General features: G+C 48.3%; 2 long non-coding RNA genes across 6 annotated transcripts in view; one reads left to right on the top strand and one right to left on the bottom strand.

The window, feature by feature from the left end:
* LOC308466823 overlaps positions 1-20512 on the bottom strand; it is a 76423-nt gene that overhangs the window by 46221 nt on the left and 9690 nt on the right. The gene's annotated exons all lie outside the window — the stretch shown is intronic.
* On the top strand, positions 1843-11206 carry LOC308466818. Of its 4 annotated transcripts, XR_013980976.1 has the most exons (4): positions 1843-1902; positions 1977-2021; positions 9252-9334; positions 10439-11206. It is a non-coding gene; the product is annotated as an uncharacterized lncRNA (long non-coding RNA). The 4 variants fall into 4 exon arrangements; XR_013980977.1 differs by having other exon boundaries at positions 1875-2021; positions 9772-11206; XR_013980978.1 differs by having other exon boundaries at positions 1875-2021.

A 20512-nucleotide genomic window follows, 5' to 3' on the forward strand; every position in this document is an offset into this window, starting at 1 on the left:
TAACCTGAAGCACTATTTCTGGGTTAGCAGAGTCTGTAACCTGAAGCGTATGTAACCTGAGGTACCACTGTATAAGCTTTTATTTCGACTGCGTCAGACCAACACGGCTACCTACCTGAATTTGGGACCAACTGGTAGCAAGGGGGGCTAGGTATTCTGGCGCAAACCTCTCAGCATCTGACAAAATGTGCTAGAACTATACTGAATATGTTCAGGCACAATGGATGGAACCATGTGCCATATGATCAGAGCTCTCTCATATTTCCTCTTATTGCTTACTGAAGGTCCTCAGCATGCTTAGCACTGTTGAAGATAACATCTGCTCTATTGCCTGGGTTGGAGGCGATCAACAATGAGAGGAAGAGTGTGAAGGAAAAGGTGTAAGACCTAAACTGGTATCTGATAAGGTATAATCAAGGATTAATGTGTGGATAAAATATGGATTACGTCAGCATTTCCAGAGATGATTGCTTACTTAAAACCTTAAAGGTCAGGTAAGAGCTGCAGGATAACGCCCCCCTTAGATGTTTTTGGTTAGCTTGTTTCTTAATAAAACACATCTCTGAGCTCATAGAACATGGAGAGAGACAATGCTCCAGTGTTTAACTCCTTGGTGCCAATGGAGGAAGCACATGGCAACATGACTTCACAATGGAAGCCAGGTCCTTGTGTCATACAGACTGTGAAGCTGTACTCACGGTGTTAAGTATAATTGGTTTCATTGACATAGAAATGGAAAATGTGTGTGTATTAATGAAGGTTTAAAACGGAAAAAGGCTAAATATGTATTGCTAACATTTAGGTTTCCCCACAGTGGTTTTCTAAGTGGACTCTGAGCTCTTGCTGAGTTGAAAATGAACTAACAGTTGTTTTCTACTAGCTAACATGTGAGCGTTGTAACCTTAGATCAGGTGACAAAGGTACTGAGTTGCAAATTTGCCATATTGAAAGGGTGGTGGCTGTTAGTTTTTCTCGGAACGCAACAGAGAACAAAGCTGTCCAAGAAGCTACATAGCCTTGGGGAGACTAAGGCAGCCTGGAATAGGGGAGAGAGACACAGGTTTTTTGGGGTTTTTTTTTGCATTATCTTTTATTTCTAAGATGCTGAGCCTGTGCTGGACAGCACAAGACATTGTATGGATATTTTGGATGCGTCTTTGATACTTATGTTCTGTTTTTGAAGAGTTCTGCAGGTAACAGTTTGAATAATATTTTTATGGGTCCGGACAATGATTTCTCCCAAAAAGAGTCAGTTCTTATGCTCCCAGTCACTTCAACCTGCACAATGTTAATATCTGAAATACACGCAAGGGTGGAAAAAGGATTTTGCAAACAAAATAAAACAGTTGTGGGTGAGGTGAAGCATCTTTTTTGCATGTAGAAGGTTGAATTCTTGGCATCTCCAGGACTGGAATCGTCCCCTGACACTAGGTAGACACTAGTCAATGTAGATAATGTTATAGAAAAAACCTGCTCCTTTTACCTTATGGGGTATCCAAGAGCCCATATAGAGTCCTTAAGTGGGTTCCCTATCAGTAGAAGAAAATAACATAGGCCGACCCAAGAATATTGAGAAGCAAAGCAGCTGGTAAGCCTGATCTTTATTAAACTGTTGCAACAAGGTCCTCACTCACCATATGCAGGAGTGAGGAGGAACCCAGAGCAATGGTGCGCAAGCCCCTATATTGTTGTTCTTTAGTCGTGTCCGACTCCTTCTGACCCCATGAACCAGAGCATGCCAGGTACTCCTATCTTCAGCCCCTATACAGACTTTTGAAATTGCCCACCCTGTGGCCCCAGACCACCCCCCTAAACATCATACATACATCACAGAAGGGGGCAGTCTACTTCACAGGAGGTGGTCTACAGCAGAAATCCTGTTTGCCAGCATATCTGTTAATGGTCACTGATTGCTTTACCTGGGCAGCTTGGCCATTTTTTGTGTGATGGTAAATACTTTTAGTTCCCGAATCCAGGTCACAAACTCAACCCATTCATACACAAATATGCTCTTAAGACAGGTAAGCAAAAGACAACGGAGAGGCTTTCCCATTTTCTTCCTCCTTGCAGAGGTCATATTTGAGGTCAATTTGGGAGAGTCAAAATGGCTTCAGGATTGCTCTCCTGTATTATTTCAGACATGTAGTTTATATACTTATGTTTGTGTTTGCCTTGTACATTTATGAACGTTTATTTTATATTTGGGACCTTAGAATTCTTATAACAATAACATGGAGCCAGATGAACTGGTTCATTATGGTCTGGCTCATTATAAGGCAGCTTCCTATGTTCCTGCATTGCCTGGGGGTTGTGAAAGTGTCACGTTGAAGATTCCCCCTGCTCCCTCCCTCTCTCTCTCTTTCCTGGACTTCAGCTACATCAGTACAATTGAAAATAGTTTATTTTGAACTGAAAGGGTCTGACATACATGCCGTTTCATTTGAAAACCGGACGATAGCAATATAGGGGGTGCGAAATCGATACTTCACTGAGACGGAGGGAACCAAATGGAATAGAGCCCAGCTTGCAAAATGCCAAATGCCATGTACAGTGTGGTGGAAGGGCAAGAGAAGAGCCCTGTTGCAATTCGCACCCGCTCCCCCCTCCCCTTGTTGTTTGCATCTATTTATTTATTTATTTTAAGGGGAGGAACGCTTTGCAGAAGTCGAGTCCATTACCGAAATGAATGGATTCAATATCTGTGCAATGATGTGTTAAAAAGTGAAAGAAACATCATTAAATGTCAGAGATGTTATTAACACATTTTCCTTCTTCTTACCCGAATGAAACAGGCATTATCTCACCAGGTAGCACGCAACCCGCTTGCTATTTGAGAGGAGCGTGACTTGGTGGTTGGGCTGTCCCCAGGAGGCAGGAGACAATGCCTGTAATAGTTATGCCCGCATGTCTCTCCAGGCTCTGTCTTCCTGTGTGCGCTCATACATACTCAACCATTGCTACACAAAAATGGCAAAAAAATACTTGTTATGCAGAAAACCCGCTGGTTGTCTATTTAAACCTGCATTAGGAAACCATGATTTTTGTGCAAATGCAGGCCATAAATTTCCCCCCCATTCTATCCCCCCTACCTTTCTGCCGGTGAATAATGGAGTGAATCTGAGGATCAGCTACTGGAGAAAGAGCTTTTGTTAGTTACCAGCAAGCACAAAGCTTTTCACTACTTTCCAGGAGTGAGTTATACTTGGCCAGTTGCTTGGGCCTGGGTGGAAAGAAACTGGTCTTTCCCAGTTGCTTGGCAGAAAAAATGAAAGGGGCCTAAGTTGAACCACACCATGTAGTGGAAATGCAGAAGACAATTGCATTTTGAGGAGTTAGGTGGCATGTCCCTTTCCCTTTAACATCCCCAGTTTGAGTCTTGTGTTTCACACGCCTGTCAGAAGTTTCTTGGGTTCTTCTGTGTTGCAAGTACTGGCTGGATGCCTGGCTGCAGGTAGTGGGAGACTCTCAGCCACTCTGTATTAGTTCCATCTCAGGGTCCTGGGCTAATCATGAGCAATGCCAGGTGCACTTGATTACATCAAGGCAGGCTATAAAAGCCATAGGTGGTGGTGGGGGGGGGCTGAAGAGCTTCTACCCAGATCAAAGGACCTGATGCTGGGAGACCGACGGTCAGAGGTCTTTCTCCTGCTGCTCTCCCTGGGGCTCCGGGCAGCTGAAGGGGAGATTGGGTAGCCCCTGTCGGGTGTGTTTTATTTAATGCTTTGCATGCCTGCTGTTTATATTTGTTAATAAAACTGTTTTGGTTCCCCTTCCACCTCCTCATTCCTTTTGTCCTGATATCCTTGGAAAGAACTGCTGTACAGTGGTACCTCAGGCTAAGTACTTAATTCGTTCCGGAGGTCCGTTCTTAACCTGAAACTGTTCTTAACCTGAAGCACCACTTTAGCTAATGGGGCCTCCTGCTCCCGCTGGGCCGCCGGAGCTCGATTTCTGTTCTCATCCTGAAGCTTAACCTGCAGCCCTATTTCTGGGTTAACAGAGTCTGTAACCTGAAGCGTATGTAACCTGAGGTACCACTGTATTTGGCAGCGCACACCATGCCCTCACCCAAACAGTACACCTTAAGCACATGTAAAACAAATGGCTCCCCCCTCAAAGAACCCTGGGAACTATAGTTTAAGGGTGCTAGGAATTATAGCTCCATGAAGGGTAAACTGCAGTTCCTGGGATTCTTGGGGGGGGGGGGGAACCATGAGCTTCCGGTGTGAGCGATGCCTCAGCGCCTTCCGCATGCACTTTGCCAGGAAGATTTTGGGCATCACATGGCAGGACGGAGTCTCAAACACAGATGGACTCTCCCAAGCCCACATTTCCCAGCATGTTTGCGCTCCTGTCTCAGAAACGTCTCCCCTGGTTTGGTCATGTTGACAGAATGGAAGGTGCCATTACCCTATGGGGAGCTGGCTTCAGGCACTAGGCCCATAGGAGGAGGAGGAGGAGGAGGAGGAGGAGGAGGAGGAGGAGGAGGAGAAGTTTGGATTTGATATCCTGCTTTATCACTACCCAAAGGTGTCTCAAAGCGGCTAACAATCTCCTTTCCCTTCCTCCCCCACAACAAACACTCTGTGAGGTGAGTGGGGCTGAGAGACCTCAGAGAAGTGTGACTGGCCCAAGGTCACCCAGCAGCTGCATGTGGAGGAGCGGAGACGCGAACCCAGTTCCCCAGATTGCGAGTCTATCGCTCTTAACCACTACACCACACTGGCTCTCATTGACAAAGATGTCTGCAAGCATGACATGAAGGCTGGCAACATCAACTCAGTTGACCTTGGCCCAGTAGACCTGAAGGAGCGTCTCCACCCCCATCATTCAGCTCAGACACTAAGGTCCAACTCCAAGGGACTTCTGGCGGTTCCCTCACTGCAAGAAGTGAGGTTACAGGGAACCAGGCAGAGGGCCTTCTCGGTGGTGGAGCCCACCCTGTGGAACGCCCTCCCATCAGATGTCAAGGAAATAAACAACTATCTTACTTTTAGAAGACATCTGAAGGCAACCCTGTTTAGGGAAGTTTTTAATGTTTGATGTTTTATTGTGTGTTTAATATTCTGTAGAGTGGCTGGAGAAACCCAGCCAGATGGGTGGGGTATAAGTAATAAATTATTATTATTATTATTATTATTTATTATTATCCCCATTGTGTGGGAATCCCTTGCCTGAACCCTGAACACAGTGCCTGGAGACAGACCATCAGTTTGTGTATCCACAGCAGTGACCAGAGGACGAGGAGCACAGAGAGAAGAAACACCATGATGCATCTGTAACAGCGAAACTGGATGCCTTCATCTGCCCTAGCTGCAACAAAACATGTCTCTCCTGTATTGGTATTTCCAGCCACAGCAGGTGCTGTAACCTTCCAACAGTTTGACTTCACCTTTAAAGGAGCATTCCTCCATTGTCTCCCAAGACAGACAGAAGCCAACAAAATCTATAGCGTGGATGTATCTTGCATCACTTCCTTGATTTTGAAGTGGGATAACAAATCGGTTCTAAACCAATTATTCATGGACAGAGATCACATGTACCAGGGGAATTGTACTATGCCCATGGATTTTCCCCCCACCTGGAACTTATGGGAACTCAGTTCTGATACCTCTCAGGTGGGTGCCGTTGCCAGTGTGGTGTAGTGGTTAAGAGCAGTAGACTCGTAATCTGGTGAACCGGGTTCGATTCCCCGCTCCTCCACATGCAGCTGCTGGGTGACTTTGGGTTAGTCACACTTCTCTGAAGTCTCTCAGCCCCACTCACCTCACAGAGTGTTTGTTGTGGGGGAGGAAGGGAAAGGAGAATGTTAGCCGCTTTGAGACTCCTCCTGGTAGTGATAAAGCGGGATATCAAAAACAAACTCTTCTTCTTCTTATAAGAGAACAAGGGAGGTGCTCATGGTGAGTTCTGGCACCTCTTTTTATAGAAAAATAGCACTGCATGCATTTCTACACCCCTGCTCACATGCTCCAGATTTGGCAGGTTTCCAGTCCTGTTGTGCACCAGGTAATGTGACAGGCTGCCCTTCTGTGTGTGAAATGGCTCTGAGAATGAGCAGCGGTGAAAGAAAACAAAGCTTTGTTAGGCAGCAAAGAAAATATGTTCTATAACAGTGTATGCAGGAGTTCCTTCTGTTTAGGGTGCCCTTGTTCGCATCTACTCAAAGAGTGAAAACACTCTGCTCTTCTATTGGTAGCTGGTGCCTTTTCGAAGGCAAGCCTTTGAGGCAATCCTGAGTTAACCTCAGGGTGTGTGGCTTTATTAATTGTTCTGTGGTCCTTCCCCAGTGCTAGCACATTCTTGCTTTCTGGAGGGGCTATACCGGAATTAAAGCTGGACCAGAGGAAAAACAACAAGCCAGAACATTTGTGATAGAAAAGCTATAGGATTTGAGTAGGCAGTTGCAGGATGTGCACTAATTGGAAACAAAGCCCAAAACTTTTGGAGGCACAAACTGTTTTGAAAGGGGATTGGGTATGTCATGACAGTATCATGAGCAGAAGTAATCATGAATGCACCATAAAAAGTGTTGGGATTTCATTCCTCTCCGTTGCAGGATGTGTGATTGTTTTCATCACATGTCTGTGTTGACATTCCATACTGTTGGAGTCATGAGAACGGAAGTTCAGTTACACCAGGGGTCAGCAAACTTTTTCAGCAGGGGGACGGTCCACTGTCCCTCAGACCTTGTGGGGGGCCGGACTATATTGTGTGTGGGCGGGGAAATGAACGAATTCCTATGCCCCACAAATAACCCAGAGATGCATTTTAAATAAATGCACACATTCTACTCATGTAAAAACATGCTGATTCCTGGACCGTCCGTGGGCCAGATTTTGAAGGCGATTGGGCCGGATCCGGCCCCTGGGCCTTAGTTTGCCTACCCATGAGCTACATTGTTCCATTATGTTGTACTATTGCTTTTCTGCTCTCTCGGAGATGAAGAAGGAGAGAGGAGCCATGTTTTCTTTTGTTCTGTTTTGTACATAATAAAGTAGCTTAGAAACCCACACCTCCAATGCCTGGCTTCTGCTTGGACTCTGCTTTTGTATTGCGGGCATACATCTTTGGATATATGTCGCAGGAGTCCTATGTGACATGTGATCATGGCTCCTTCAAGAGCTTTCTTCCAGCTTCAGCTGCAGGCAGGTGAGCTATTTTGCCTGTAATAGCTACCAATGAGTAAAATTGGGGGAGGGAGGGAAGGAGGAGCCAAAGTTTGAGTTGTCACACTTGAACAGGAAAACATTCCCTACAATCATCTCCCACAGAGATGCTACAGCTGTCACTTTCTGTTTGATGTTTAGAGCTACCGTCTCTGTATTTCAAGATGGTCATTAGAAGAAATATTTTTAAAGGATTGGTGTGTGAGTTTTCTTTTTTCTTCTCCCCTTGCCATCCCCTCTTCCTTTTGTGTCATGTATTTTAGATGGCATGCCTATGGGCAAGGACTGCCTTGTCTTTATTGATCATACCTAAGCAACTGTGGAAGCCCTTTTGGCTGAAGAACAGGGTAAAAATACTTTCCATAAATAAATGAATGTGGAATATTTCAGCAGAAAGAAATAGTTATGGGAGACATAAATCCATTTATTGCAGCTGGAATATATTTTCCCCTTCTGGCAGGAGAGATAAATTGCCGCTAATGTGATACAAGACTGGTTTGATTATTTCATTGGATCAAATATATCATGCTGTTGCAAAATCTCTCCACTTTCAAGTTGAAATTAAATAATTTTAACCATGACCATAAGACATTATCATTTGCATGTACTTCATCTCCAAGGAGACGTTTGATGTTACGTAATGCATAAGTATTTAATTGTTCTTCACATCACTCAAATATCAAATTATGTCCAAAATGGGGAGGATTCTCCAGGAAGATTGCAATGCTCTGACAAGGGCAGGAATTAACAAGAAGTGAAAAACATTCAGAGGACTAGTTTGTTTCTTCTTGGACTTTGGGTTGAGTGAAGAAAGCAAGGGTGTGTACTGTACAAGTTTGATTAGTTTTGAAGAATGATGATACAGTCCAAGAACACTTTAGAAAATCGTAGTTGGAAGGTTGATATGTCAATGACTGTTGAGGAAAAACTTTGTCAGGAACTCAAATTGAGAACATGTAGATCTCATGGGATGATCTCAAGCATTGTGGGTTGGAAGTGAATACAGTATCTAGGTCAGAGATGGGGAGCCTGTGGCTGTTGAAGTTGCTAGACTACAATTCTCAATGTCCCTGACCAATTGGTGGGATTGTACAGTGTCTTCAATGCTCTTTAACTTCTCTTCAAGAAAAAAAATCTGACATGGGCAATACCTGGAGTCAACCTTTAAAAAGAATTTCCTTACATTTTCTTCCTGAATGAAAATCCCTTCCCCTTCTCTCCTCCTCAGCCCAAAGCAACAGTTAAAGTGTGTTCTCCTTCATGGAGAGCATGTGTTGCGGTGGAGGCAGACAGGACACTCCAAAGTTGTGGGGCGGGCTAATTGATCGTGGCCACTGTTGTGATTGGGCTTCCCTTGTTGGGAAGAAGTTAACGTTGCCATTTGATGATTGACAGCCAGAAATGCTAAAACTCCCTGCACGAGGCATAGAACTTCCTCTTTTCGCCCGTGCATCGGATTGCCCGTCCCACTCCTATATTTAGGGTTGTTCGCTTTGACCTCGCTATGCCTGTCATGGGGTCGTCTGCTTTTGGGGCAGGGGCCTGGTAGGAATTTTGTCCATCTGGGTGATTGGCTGGGGCCATTTGGTTTTTGGTTACTGCGTAGCAAATCATCAAAACTTGTAAGGTTGTGGTTAGGCATTGGATTATGGTTTGGTTGGTTGAGGGACATGGGTTGGCTGTGCCTGCCCCTCTAATGCTGCTGCTGCAAGGGATTCTGTTAAAGGAATACAGGGGCTCAACATTGCTTTTGTCCGAACCCTGTCAAGGGGCTAGGGCCACACAAGAGCCCCTGGTTGCATTTGGGGAGGGCTGAGGGCAGGTTCCCTGCTCCGTCGCTACCCCCAAGTGTATTCCCCTTTTCTGACTTTCGCAGGCATGCGGAATGTCAGTCTGTCCCCCACTGGGGGGGACAGATAGTCGCAACCAATGCCTAAGCAACCACTCACATTTCTGTATTTTAATAAAGTTGTGGCCAAAATTATGCCAAAAACCTTAAACAAAATTTCTGTGTGATGTGTGAGTTATTTGGGGTGGCCCTGGGGACCTCGACACACAAGTTTCTGTTTTCTTTTCAAACAGTTGGAAAGAATGAATTGCAGCACAATCCTAACCAGACCTACCCAGAAGTAAGTCCTGCTGAATTCAGTGGGGCTTAGACCTAGGTGTCAGGGAACTGACATCGGAGCTAGAGGTGGAGGGGAGGCTCTCAAATGATGCTGGAGAAGGGCCCAGCAGGGAGAGAGGCAGCTCAGCAGATGGGGAAGCAATTCAGTGCAACACCAGGAATAAGGAGGGGCAGATGGGGGAATCGGAGAGAGGGCTCCCAGACTCTTCACCGGACACCAGCGGGGAGAGCACTGGTCCTCCGCTACCCACGCCCTCCCTGCGCAGAAGACTTCCACGCAGAGAAAGTAGGAGGAGACTGGGTGTCAAACAACTTTTATGTTGGAAAAGGTTTAAGAAACGCCCACTGACGGATTCTGCCAGCGACTGAGGCAGCCACGAATTGAAGGGCTGTCCAGACAGAAAGGTTTAACATGGCAACATAGCCAGGAGAGGCGGCAACTTACACACGAGCAACCCCATACCATTATACTAGGTAAGTTAAAAGCTTTAAGCTTGTTTCTTCCTCGGTTCCATTCTGTTCTTCCTTGATGGCTGCAACGTGAAAATCAGAAAACTGAAGACAATCTGTTCCCGGTTGGTTCAATCCTTTTTGGCCATTTTCCCAGTGATGCGATTGCCTCCACTATTAGTGGTGGATGTTTACGTGAACTAATGCCTTGTGATGTGCAAACACCAAGGAAATATTATCTGATGCCTCTGTGCTGGGAAGAGTTAAATCTTTTTTGACAATTCAATAGTTCCCTTTGGGTCTTCACAAATGGCACCTGTTGTTGAAGTCAATAGAGCTTACAATTTAATTTCATCTGCCTGCAAACAATCTCTCTCATTAGGGGGTGAAATGATGATAGAATTCACTGAGGCATGCAGTTTCGCCTTCTTGAGGGCACTACGTAAGTACAGTCATCATTTTCAACAAAGGGAGGCACAATTATCCTGGAAACCGATTGTAAGGAAGACAAAATCTGCGGGGGGGAAAAAGAGAAGGACCATAAAAAGTCGGGCTCTGCAATTTTGCTACATTTGTTGCTCAATGCCAATTTGCAGTGTAATTATTGTGTTTAACAGGATCTGGAAATGTAGCAGTCTAAATGACAGGTAAATGGCTTCTTCTTTCTTTCTCCCTTTTATCTTAACATTAGTGCTGAACTCGACGGCTCGGGCAGTACATATTCATGTGAGGTTTTCGCCAGGATGAAGGCAGTCTTTTCTTCTGGGCTCCTCATTTCGCGTATTGCGTCTTCAGTGTTTTCTAAAGGGGGAGAGAAAAAAGACACCTCCCCAAAAAAGAAAGGAGAGATATTAGGCAGGCCAGTCCTCAAAGTTCTTGAAATCAAGGAAGTGTTTGTCAGAACCACATACTTGGAATGCTGCAGTTATGTTTTTTAGCCTGGCTTTGGGAAAAGGCAAACTTTTTGCAGCTGAACTGGGGGTTGTAATGGACTGCACTTATTTCCAGTACAAGTTGATGGGCTCTGTCAAATCTCTGACTGTCAGGGTCTTATGTGATGCTGCTACCAGAGACCTTGACTTATGTCTGCCTTCCTGCACCTGTTATGCCTTTTTTGACCAGCCTGGTGACCTGATAAGTCAGTGACGGCTTTAGTAGGTCCAGAAAGGAAATGGAAAATGGATTTACTGCCTTGGTTTCTACAATAGTGACTAGTTATCTTCCAATGGCTGTGCAATTCTGCTTCCCAAAAACTGTCTTCGTCATGAATATTGCAGTTCAAACTGTTTCTTCTGTGGGATCCCTTTGATGCAGGATGTCAACATTGCTTGGGTTCACGACATGTTCATCGATATTTCCCAGTTTTCCATCATGTGTGTGTCTTGGAAACGAAGTCCACATCATAGTTCACTATGGCCTATAACCTGCTGAATTAAAGGCTTGCCTCATTCCCTTATAAGCACCTTGATTCCGTTTTATTAGTACAAGCAGCGGGCAAACTCTAAAGAAACTTGAAGACAACAGCTGAACTGAGGCAAGAAAACCAACACCTGTAGGATCCTGTTCTGAAACATATTCTCTTTACCAGGGCCGGATTTAGGTTTGATTAGGCCCTAAGCTACTAAAGGTAATGGGGCCCTTTATATGTCCAGCTGTCCTTTGTCAACAACAAATTGTAACTGTTTTCTTGTGTTGAATATATAATAATAATAATAATAATAATAATAATAATAATAATAATAATTTATTTGTACCCCGCCCATCTGGCTGGGTTTCCCCAGCCACTCTGGGAGGCTTCCAACAAAGATTAAAAATACATTAAAATGTCACACGTTAAAAACTTCCCTGAATAGGGCTGCCTTCAGATGTCTTCTAAATGTCTGGTAGTTGTTTATCTCTCTGACATCTGGTGGGAGGGTGTTCCACAGGGTGGGTGTCACTACCGAGAAGGCCCTCTGCCTGGTTCCCTGTAACTTGGCTTCTCGCAGTGAGGGAACGATGGGGGTGGAGATGTCCCTTCAGGACTACTGGGCCGAGGCTGTTTAGGGCCTTAAAGGTCAGCACCAACACTTTGAATTGTGCTCGGAAACGCACTGGGTGCCAACGTAGGTCTTTCAGGACCGGTGTTACATGGTCTTGGCGGCCACTCCCGGTCACCAGTCTAGCTGCCGCATTCTGGATTAGTTGTAGTTTCTGGGTCACCTTCAAAGGTAGCCCCGCGTAGAGGGCATTGCAGTAGTCCAAGGGTGGTCATCTGCTTTGCATTCAGAAGGCCCTTGGTCCAATTCCCAGCATCTCCAAGAAGGGCTGGGAGAGACCTCAGTCTGAAACCCCTGAGAGTCACTGCCAGCCAGTGTAGACACTCTCTCTACTGTGTCTTCAGAACAGCAATGAAGGAACAAGATTGTGAAGAGGTGGACTTGCGCATACTATGGATTCTGTGACTATTTAAGCTGAGGCTAGCTGCTTTTTTTAAAACAGAGGGAAACAAAGCTTAAAGTTGGACTGCTGGACTGTAACTCTCCTCATCCCTGACCATTACCATGCTGCTGCAGCTGAAGGGAGTTGAAGTCCCAGAACATCTGGAGGACCATGGTTTAGTCCCCCTGATATGTGTGAATAAGAACTTACTTACACAGTTACAAGAGATGGCAACTCCTAAACTTGCTCTGTTGTCCAATTTGTTCAGATCAAGCTACCAGCTATAGACATTTGCAGTCAAATCCTATGCCTTGTTATTGACTTGTTTTTATGTACCATATATACTCGTGTATAAGCAGACTTTTCCAGCACATTTTTTATGCTGAAAAAAGCCCCCCTCAGCTTATACTCGAGTGAGGGTCCCACTCGAGTTCATTTCCAGCAGCCCCTCATTGGAGCAAGCTGTTTGCTGCTGCCGCTCATGCCGCTGCTGCTCTGCCAAGCGCGGCTCCTGTGCCTTCCCTTGCAAGGGGCAGAAGCTGGCGGTGGCAGAGGAACGAGCAGCCCGAAAGCAGCCCTTTTGGGCTGCTTGTTCTTCCTCTGCCGCTGCCGCCACCAGCCACTGCCTCTCGGCAGCACCCTAAGTAGGCAGGGGGATGGGAGGGGCTGGGGGGAGAGAGAAGCCCCCTCTGCTGTGTGCGCATGCGCACGCACATACACTCTGGCCCACCAGGAGGTTTGTGGTGTGGTGAACCGGCTTATACTCGAGTCAATAAGATTTCCCAGTTTTTTGTAGTAAAATTAGGTGCCTCGGCTTATATTCAGGTCGGCTTATACTCGAGTACATACGGTACATACATATTGGTTGATTATTAGTTACTTGCAGGGTGCTCTTTTCCTAGAAACTCACCATATAGTTGTTATAGTAAGTGCCACACGTTTTCGCAACAACAGAAAGAGGTGCCGGTACTACTGTATTTTTCGCTCTATAGGACACACCCCATTTTTTTCGCTTTATAGGACACCCCCCCAAATTAAGGCGAAATGTGTGTGCGTCCTATGGAGCGAATGCAGGCTCCTTGGCTTCAGCAATAGCAACGCGAAGCCTCCAAAGCGCAGAGGGAGCGCTCGCTCCGTGCTCTGGAGGCTACGTGTTGCTTTCGCTGAAGCCTGGAGAGCAAGAGGGGTCGGTGCGCACCGACCCCTCTCACTCTCCAGGCTTCAGGGATAGCCACCTGAAGCCTCCAGAGCGCAGCGGGAAGTCCCGCTGCACTCTGGAGGCTTCAGGTTCCTTTTGCTGAAGCCAGGAGAGCAAGACTCTCCTGGCTTCAGCAGAGAGGGAGAGCTGTGCAGCGCCCCTTCAGCTAAGTGGGAGGAGAAATGGAAGGTGCTCCATTTTTCCTGCTGCTTCGCTGAAGGGGTGCTGAGCAGAGAGGGGGAGTATTTTTTTTTTCTTGTTCTCTCCCTCTAAAACAAGGTGTACCCTATGGTCGGGTGCGTCCTATAGAGCGAAAAATATGGTACAAAGTATGTTTGGAGATTGTGAGCTTTGATTAGTTTTGTGTAGTTTGAATGTGTAGGAAAACGAGTTTGGGAACTGTATGCATGCTGCGATCTTTTTGTGATATTTTTATGCTTCTATACTCTAATTAGGTTGCATTTTTATGTATCTTGATGTTTTATGATGCTTTGCATATGGCTTGTTCTTGTGGTTCAGAACTTCCTAGTTATTTTACTGCTGTATATTGTTTGCAGATATTTATGCAATTAGTTTCCAACAAACTGGAATTATTATTATAACTATCATTAGTAGTAAGTGTGCTCTGTGCTCTTAGAGCTTACTGCAGCTTGTACTTGTTATGTAGTGTAGTTTCACCCTGGGCCAACAGGGGGATACTGTATATAGTTTTCACTCAGGTCTGTAGATAGTTTTCACTCAGGTCCGCGCCAGTTATTTTTGGCGGGAACTCTGGGCTGTTGTGGTTACAATGTTGATAGCCGGCTGCCTATAAATACAGGCCGGCTGAGCTGTTCGCAGTCAGTTCTATTCCAGCTTGCCATAATAAAGAGCTACTTGAAGAAATCGCTGTGCCGGCTGCTATGTCAACCCACGACCTAACACTGGCGACGAGGATGGGATCGATGGACATCAGAGCACAGCCAGATGCGGCCAGCCTCTGAACTGAGCTGAATCACTGAGCTGAATCACAGAGCGAAATCACTGAGCGAAATCACTGGGCAGAACCAATTCAGAGCTGACTGTTCTGGCTAGAGCACTGTGTTCCATCCATCGCCCTTCACGCCGGCATCGGAATCATGGCTTCACTTGTGCCTCTACCACCGTTTGCGCCAGCCTCTGAATCATGGGACTCCTACCTTGCTCGGTTCGACTGCTACCTCCAAGCCAACGAGCTGACAGCAGTATCACAGGATCGGAAGCGGGGCCTATTCCTCAGCCTCTGTGGGCCTGAGGTGTTTGAGACGGCCCGAGCGTTGGTTGCGCCTGAAGCAGTCCAGGCAACACCATGGGACACGATCCAAGAGAAGCTCCGCAACCACTACGCACCAAAGCCGTCCAAGATTGCTGCCCGCCATGCGTTCTACCACCGGAACCAGGCAGAGGGGGAGTCAATCAACAACTACACCACCGCCCTGCGACAGGCTGCAATGCACTGTGAGTTCCGAGACTTAGACGATGCCCTGATGGATCGAATCGTCTGCGGGGTCCGGGACATCCATCTGCAACGGCGCCTCCTAGCCAAGCCAGACCTCACGCTACAGAAAGCCATTGAGGAGGCTGTGGCCTCAGAAGCTGCTGAACGCTCCGCCCAGGAGATCCGCAAGTCCAGCAGCCCGCGTCTTGCTAGGGAGCCAGTTCCGGTGCATCATGAAGAGGCCAGCAGTGAGGAGGCATCCTCCAGTGAAGACGATGACGTGCACCAGACAAAGCGGGAGCGCAGGAAGTTCCAACTGAAGTCCAAGGGCCAACCGGAATGTGCTGGCTGCGGAGGCAACCATTCCCGTGCCCAGTGTCGATTCAGAGACGCCATCTGTAGGAAGTGTTCCAGAAGGGGCCACATCGCTAAGGTCTGCCGATCGGCTCCGTCTGACACCCCCCCTTCATCGACTCGCAAGTCCAAGTCTTCACTCCAGTCTGCCAAGGAAAGTTGTTTCGCTCTCACCAACTGCCACTGCCCGTCTGGAACCACGATTGGCCAAACCGACTCGCCTACGCGACGCAAGCTGAACGTCACGGTGCTCATTGAAGGAGCTCCATGTGACATGGAGATCGACACCGGGTCTGCCCTGTCCATCGTGTCATGGAGCACCATCAAAAGACTGGTACCCAGAGTGTCCAAAAGGCAACTCGACTCTCACCGCGTACACCTGAGAGACTACCAGGGAAACGACATTCCCGTGGTAGGCGTTGGCCGGTTCCGGATCGCCTTCAAGGATTTTTCGGGCCTGCTCCGGTTGGTGGTGGTCGAAGGTCAGCGGCCAAGCCTCCTAGGGCTAGACTGGTTTGATGCCCTCGGCCTGGAAGTCACCGGCATCAACTGCATCTCTAACGCAGAGACTGAGGGTCTGGTCAAAGACTTTGCCGAGGTTTTTGACGGCACCTTGGGCCAATATACAGGTACGCCCATCTCCTTTAGCCTTGATCCACAAGTCGCCCCCATCAAGCTAAAGCCACGCCGGGTTCCCTTTGCTCTCAAGGCTAAGGTGGACGAACAACTGGACAAACTGATCGCCCAAGGAGTTTTGGAGCCGGTTGACCACGCAAAGTGGGAAACCCCCATCGTCACGCCTGTCAAGCCAGATGGGTCGGTGAGAATCTGCGCTGACTACAAGTGCACGATCAACAAGGCACTTCAGCAGCACGCTTATCCGGTTCCTGTTGTCCAACACCTGCTGCATTCCCTGGGTGAGGGTAAGGTCTTCGCTAAGCTGGACCTTGCCCAAGCCTATCAACAACTGCCAGTCGATGATGCCACTGCTGAAGCCCAGACGATCGTCACCCACCGGGGGGCATTCCGTTGCCGCCGGTTGCAGTTCGGGGTGAGTGTGGCTCCTGGCATCTTCCAAAGCCTTATGGAGCGTCTCCTGCAAGGGCTTCCAGGCGTGGTACCATATTTTGATGACGTCTTGGTGTCTGCAGACTCACACCAGCAGCTGTTCGAGCGCCTCCGTGCCGGGCTGACCAGGTTCCAGGAGGCCGGGCTCAAGGTAAAGAGGGAGAAGTGCCAGATCGCCGTTCCACAGGTAGAGTTCCTGGGCTATCTTATCGATGCCTCCGGTCTTCATCCAACCACATCCAAGATCCGCGCTATCCAGCAGGCCCCCACTCCAAAGAACAAAACGGAGTTGCAGGCATTCCTGGGGCTGCTGAACTTTTATAACATGTTCCTGCCCCACAAAGCCACAGTGGCTGAGCCTCTTCACCGACTCCTTAGCACTAAGACGCCTTGGGCCTGGGGTCATCGGGAGACGGCGGCCTTCAACGCGGTCAAGGCTCTCCTTTCTTCAGACAGTGTGCTGGTACAGTACAGTGAATCCAGGCCGCTGGTCCTTGCCTGCGACGCCTCACCTTTTGGCATCGGTGCTGTCCTTAGTCACCGTTTTCCAGATGGAAGAGAAGCACTGCTCGCATACTTTTCCAGGACACTATCTCCGACGGAACGGAATTACAGCCAGCTCGACAAGGAGGCATTGGCACTTGTGGCTGGAGTGAAGAGGTTCCATGAATACCTCTATGGCAGGACTTTTGACCTCATCACTGACCACAAGCCACTCCTGGGCCTCCTCGCCGGTGATCGTCCAACTCCACCGGTCCTCTCACCACGCATGCTGCGATGGACTGTTTTCCTGGCTGCCTACCACTACCGGCTCATCCATCGCCCGGGGAAATCGATGGGCCATGCCGACGCCCTCAGCCGTTGCCCTCTTCCAGCATTTGTGGAGGACCCGGCTCCAGCTTCATCGCTCCTTCTGATTGAGGATCTTCCGGCAGCGCCTGTATCGGCTGCCACTGTGGCCTCCGCATCTGCCCAGGATCGCACCATCAGCCGGGTGCTCAACTGGGTGTGGAGGGGGTGGCCACAAGGGCCCTTTGCATCGGAGTTCCAGCCCTTCGCAACCAGACAACATGAACTCTCAGCTCATCGCGGCTGTCTGCTGTGGGGAGACCGCGTCGTGATTCCTCAGGGACTCCGTCAGCGCGTCCTGGAGGCTCTGCACGTTGGCCACCCGGGAATTGTCAAAATGAAGGCGTTGGCTCGGTGTTACGTCTGGTGGCCTAATATGGACGATGCCATCACTGCCTGGGTGTCCGCCTGTCAAGCGTGCCAGGAGTCGAGGCCTGCACCACCGGCAGCTAAGGGACACACCTGGGAGACGCCAAAGACACCCTGGTCGAGGGTGCACATCGATCTGGCTGGCCCCTTTCACGGCCGGACCTTTATGGTAGTGGTGGACGCCTATTCCAAATGGCTGGAGGTCGCCCTGATGCCCTCCACCACTACCGAAGCTGTCATCCGGGTGCTGCGGGGCCTGTTTGCAACGCATGGGTGTCCTGATGTCCTTGTCTCTGACAACGGACCGCAGTTCACGTCAGGCACGTTTGAGCAGTATCTTTTGGGACTGGGCATCCGCCATGCCCTAACGGCACCCTTTCATCCATCCAGCAACGGGCAAGTGGAAAGAATGGTGCGCTCGACAAAAGAGGCACTGGCGCGCCTGGACCAGGGAGACTGGCATGAGCGGGTCGCCGAATACTTGTTCGTGCAACACATCACCCCTCATGCGGCCACAGGGAGGAGTCCTGCTGAACTGCTTATGGGCCGCCGCCTCAGGTCACCGCTCGACCGGCTACACCCAGACTTTGCCGTGGCTGAACCCCCAGGCTGTGCCAACGCACCACGGTCATTTGTCCCAGGAAACCAGGTCTTTGCCCGGAACTATGTGGGGGACATCCCTTGGGTGCCGGCCACAGTAGTGGGAGTCACTGGACCTCGCTCGTACCAGGTGGCACTCGAAGACGGACGCTTGTGGCGACGGCACATAGACCAGCTTAGGCGCAGGGTTGGGGACTTGGACACTACCGAGGTGCCCCCAACTGCGCTTGCGGCTCCAGAAGAGACACGTACAGATGGCGAGGCCCCACCTACACCTCCCTCGCAAACTGCCAGCGTGGAGCCGAACCAAGCCGTTTCAGAACAGACTCAGACCACTCCACTTGCGGAGGCTCCACTCACAGCAGCGGATCCAGGGGAGTTGGTTCCAACGCCACCTAGGGTCGCACCACAGCCTCAGCGAGAACTGTGTGGCCCTCCGGACTTGGCTACCAGCCCCCGGCGGTCTGGCAGAGTTTCCAAGCGCCCAACTCATTTAAAGGACTATGTTGTTGGACAGGTATCACTGTTGGTCTAAGTATGGAAATGTAACCGATATGCTTTTGTGCCTAATTGAACCATTACGCGTAGTGCTGTATATAAGGAAACCATTACGATTGTAACTAACGCCTTATCTCGGTGGGGAGGGGTGTTATGTAGTGTAGTTTCACCCTGGGCCAACAGGGGGATACTGTATATAGTTTTCACTCAGGTCTGTAGATAGTTTTCACTCAGGTCCGCGCCAGTTATTTTTGGCGGGAACTCTGGGCTGTTGTGGTTACAATGTTGATAGCCGGCTGCCTATAAATACAGGCCGGCTGAGCTGTTCGCAGTCAGTTCTATTCCAGCTTGCCATAATAAAGAGCTACTTGAAGAAATCGCTGTGCCGGCTGCTATGTCAACCCACGACCTAACAGTACTATCAACAGCTCTTGTACAAAACAGGATTACACATTTCTTGCTAAAGCAAATGACCACCCTAGCCCGCCATTATGCAAACAGATATGGATCCTTCTGGCTATATGGAACGAAGCTTGCCCACTAAGCAGATGTTAGGAGAATCTCCCTGCTAAGATTCCTCAGGGTTCAGGATGTGTCTTCCTTACAAGACAAAAAAAAAGGAACTTGGCTAAGTTGAAGGACAACCCTGCCTCTAGGAGCATTAAGCTCAATCAGGAACTAACAAAGTGGCGATTCCAGCTAGATCTCCCGCTTGACAAAGGTAATTTTAAAGTGGTTTTTCTTTTCGCAGTAGGGTGTATAAAGAAAGGAAGCGACTCAATGGATTCTTAATCAGACCATTTGGCCAGGTCTGGAAAAGATGTTTCTGCTCAATAGACGGTTGTTTAGGTCAATTTAGCAGCAGTGGGTCAACACAACACTGAGTGGACATTGATCATTTGTAGTTTCAGGAAGGAGTACACTGGCATGTTGTTTATTTACCTGGGGGGAAAGGAAAGCATTGATCCTGGAGGTTACATGTCAAAAGAAGAATAAATCTGCATCTTTGGTGACAAGTAAAATGGGTTTACTGCCTTCCTCCCTGTAAAATGGCTGTTTCTGTGAGATGTTTTGGGCTTCTGAGCAATCACTGGGATATGAATGGAGAATGTGACACCTCTAGTGCTCGTGTGTGTGTGTGTGTGTGTGTGTGTGTGCAGGTGGTGTGTGTGCTTTGTGAAACAGTAGTAATCCTGTGCGATAGTCCCTAAATAACTGGCACCATTGCTTTCATGCTGTTTTGTGCTCAGTATGAACAATTAAAAGGCTAGACTTGTGACCAGTTTGTGACTTGCATTGCAACCCTATGCATATTTACTCATGGGATGTGGGTGGCGCTGTGGTCTAAACCACTGGGCCTCTTGGGCTTGCCATTCAGAAGGTTGGTGGTTCGAATCCCCGTGACGGAGTGAGCTCCCTTTGCTCTGTCCCAGCTCCTGCTAACCTAGCAGTTCGAAAGCATGCCAGTGCAAGTAGATAAATAGGTACCACTGCGGTGGGAAGGGAAATGGCGTTTCCGTGCACTCTGGTTTCTGTCACAGTGTTCCGTTGTGCCAGAAGTGGTTTAGTCATGTTGGCCACATGATCTGGAAGCTGTCTGTGGACAAACGCTGGCTCCCTCGGCCTGAAGCGAGATGAGCGCCGCACCCCATAGTTGTCTTTGACTGGACTTAACTGTCCAAGGGTCCTTTACCTTTATACCTTTTATATTTACTCATAAAGTTCCAAAGAGTTGAGTGGAGCTTGCTCCAGCATAAGTGTGCATACGTTTGCACCCTTGCCATTTATGTGTTTTCTTTCCAAGACAAACCAGGCGTCATATACTGACATTTTATTTAACCTCCAACACACCAACAACTACCTTTACACCAGCATTGTCCTTTCCAGGGATGGTGGGACTGGCGAAGAATATTGAATTATTATTATTTTCTCCTGGGCCATTAGATTAGTTC

Source organism: Podarcis pityusensis (genome assembly GCF_964106645.2).
Source record: "Podarcis pityusensis genome assembly, chromosome: 17".
Lineage (NCBI taxonomy): Eukaryota > Metazoa > Chordata > Lepidosauria > Squamata > Lacertidae > Podarcis > Podarcis pityusensis.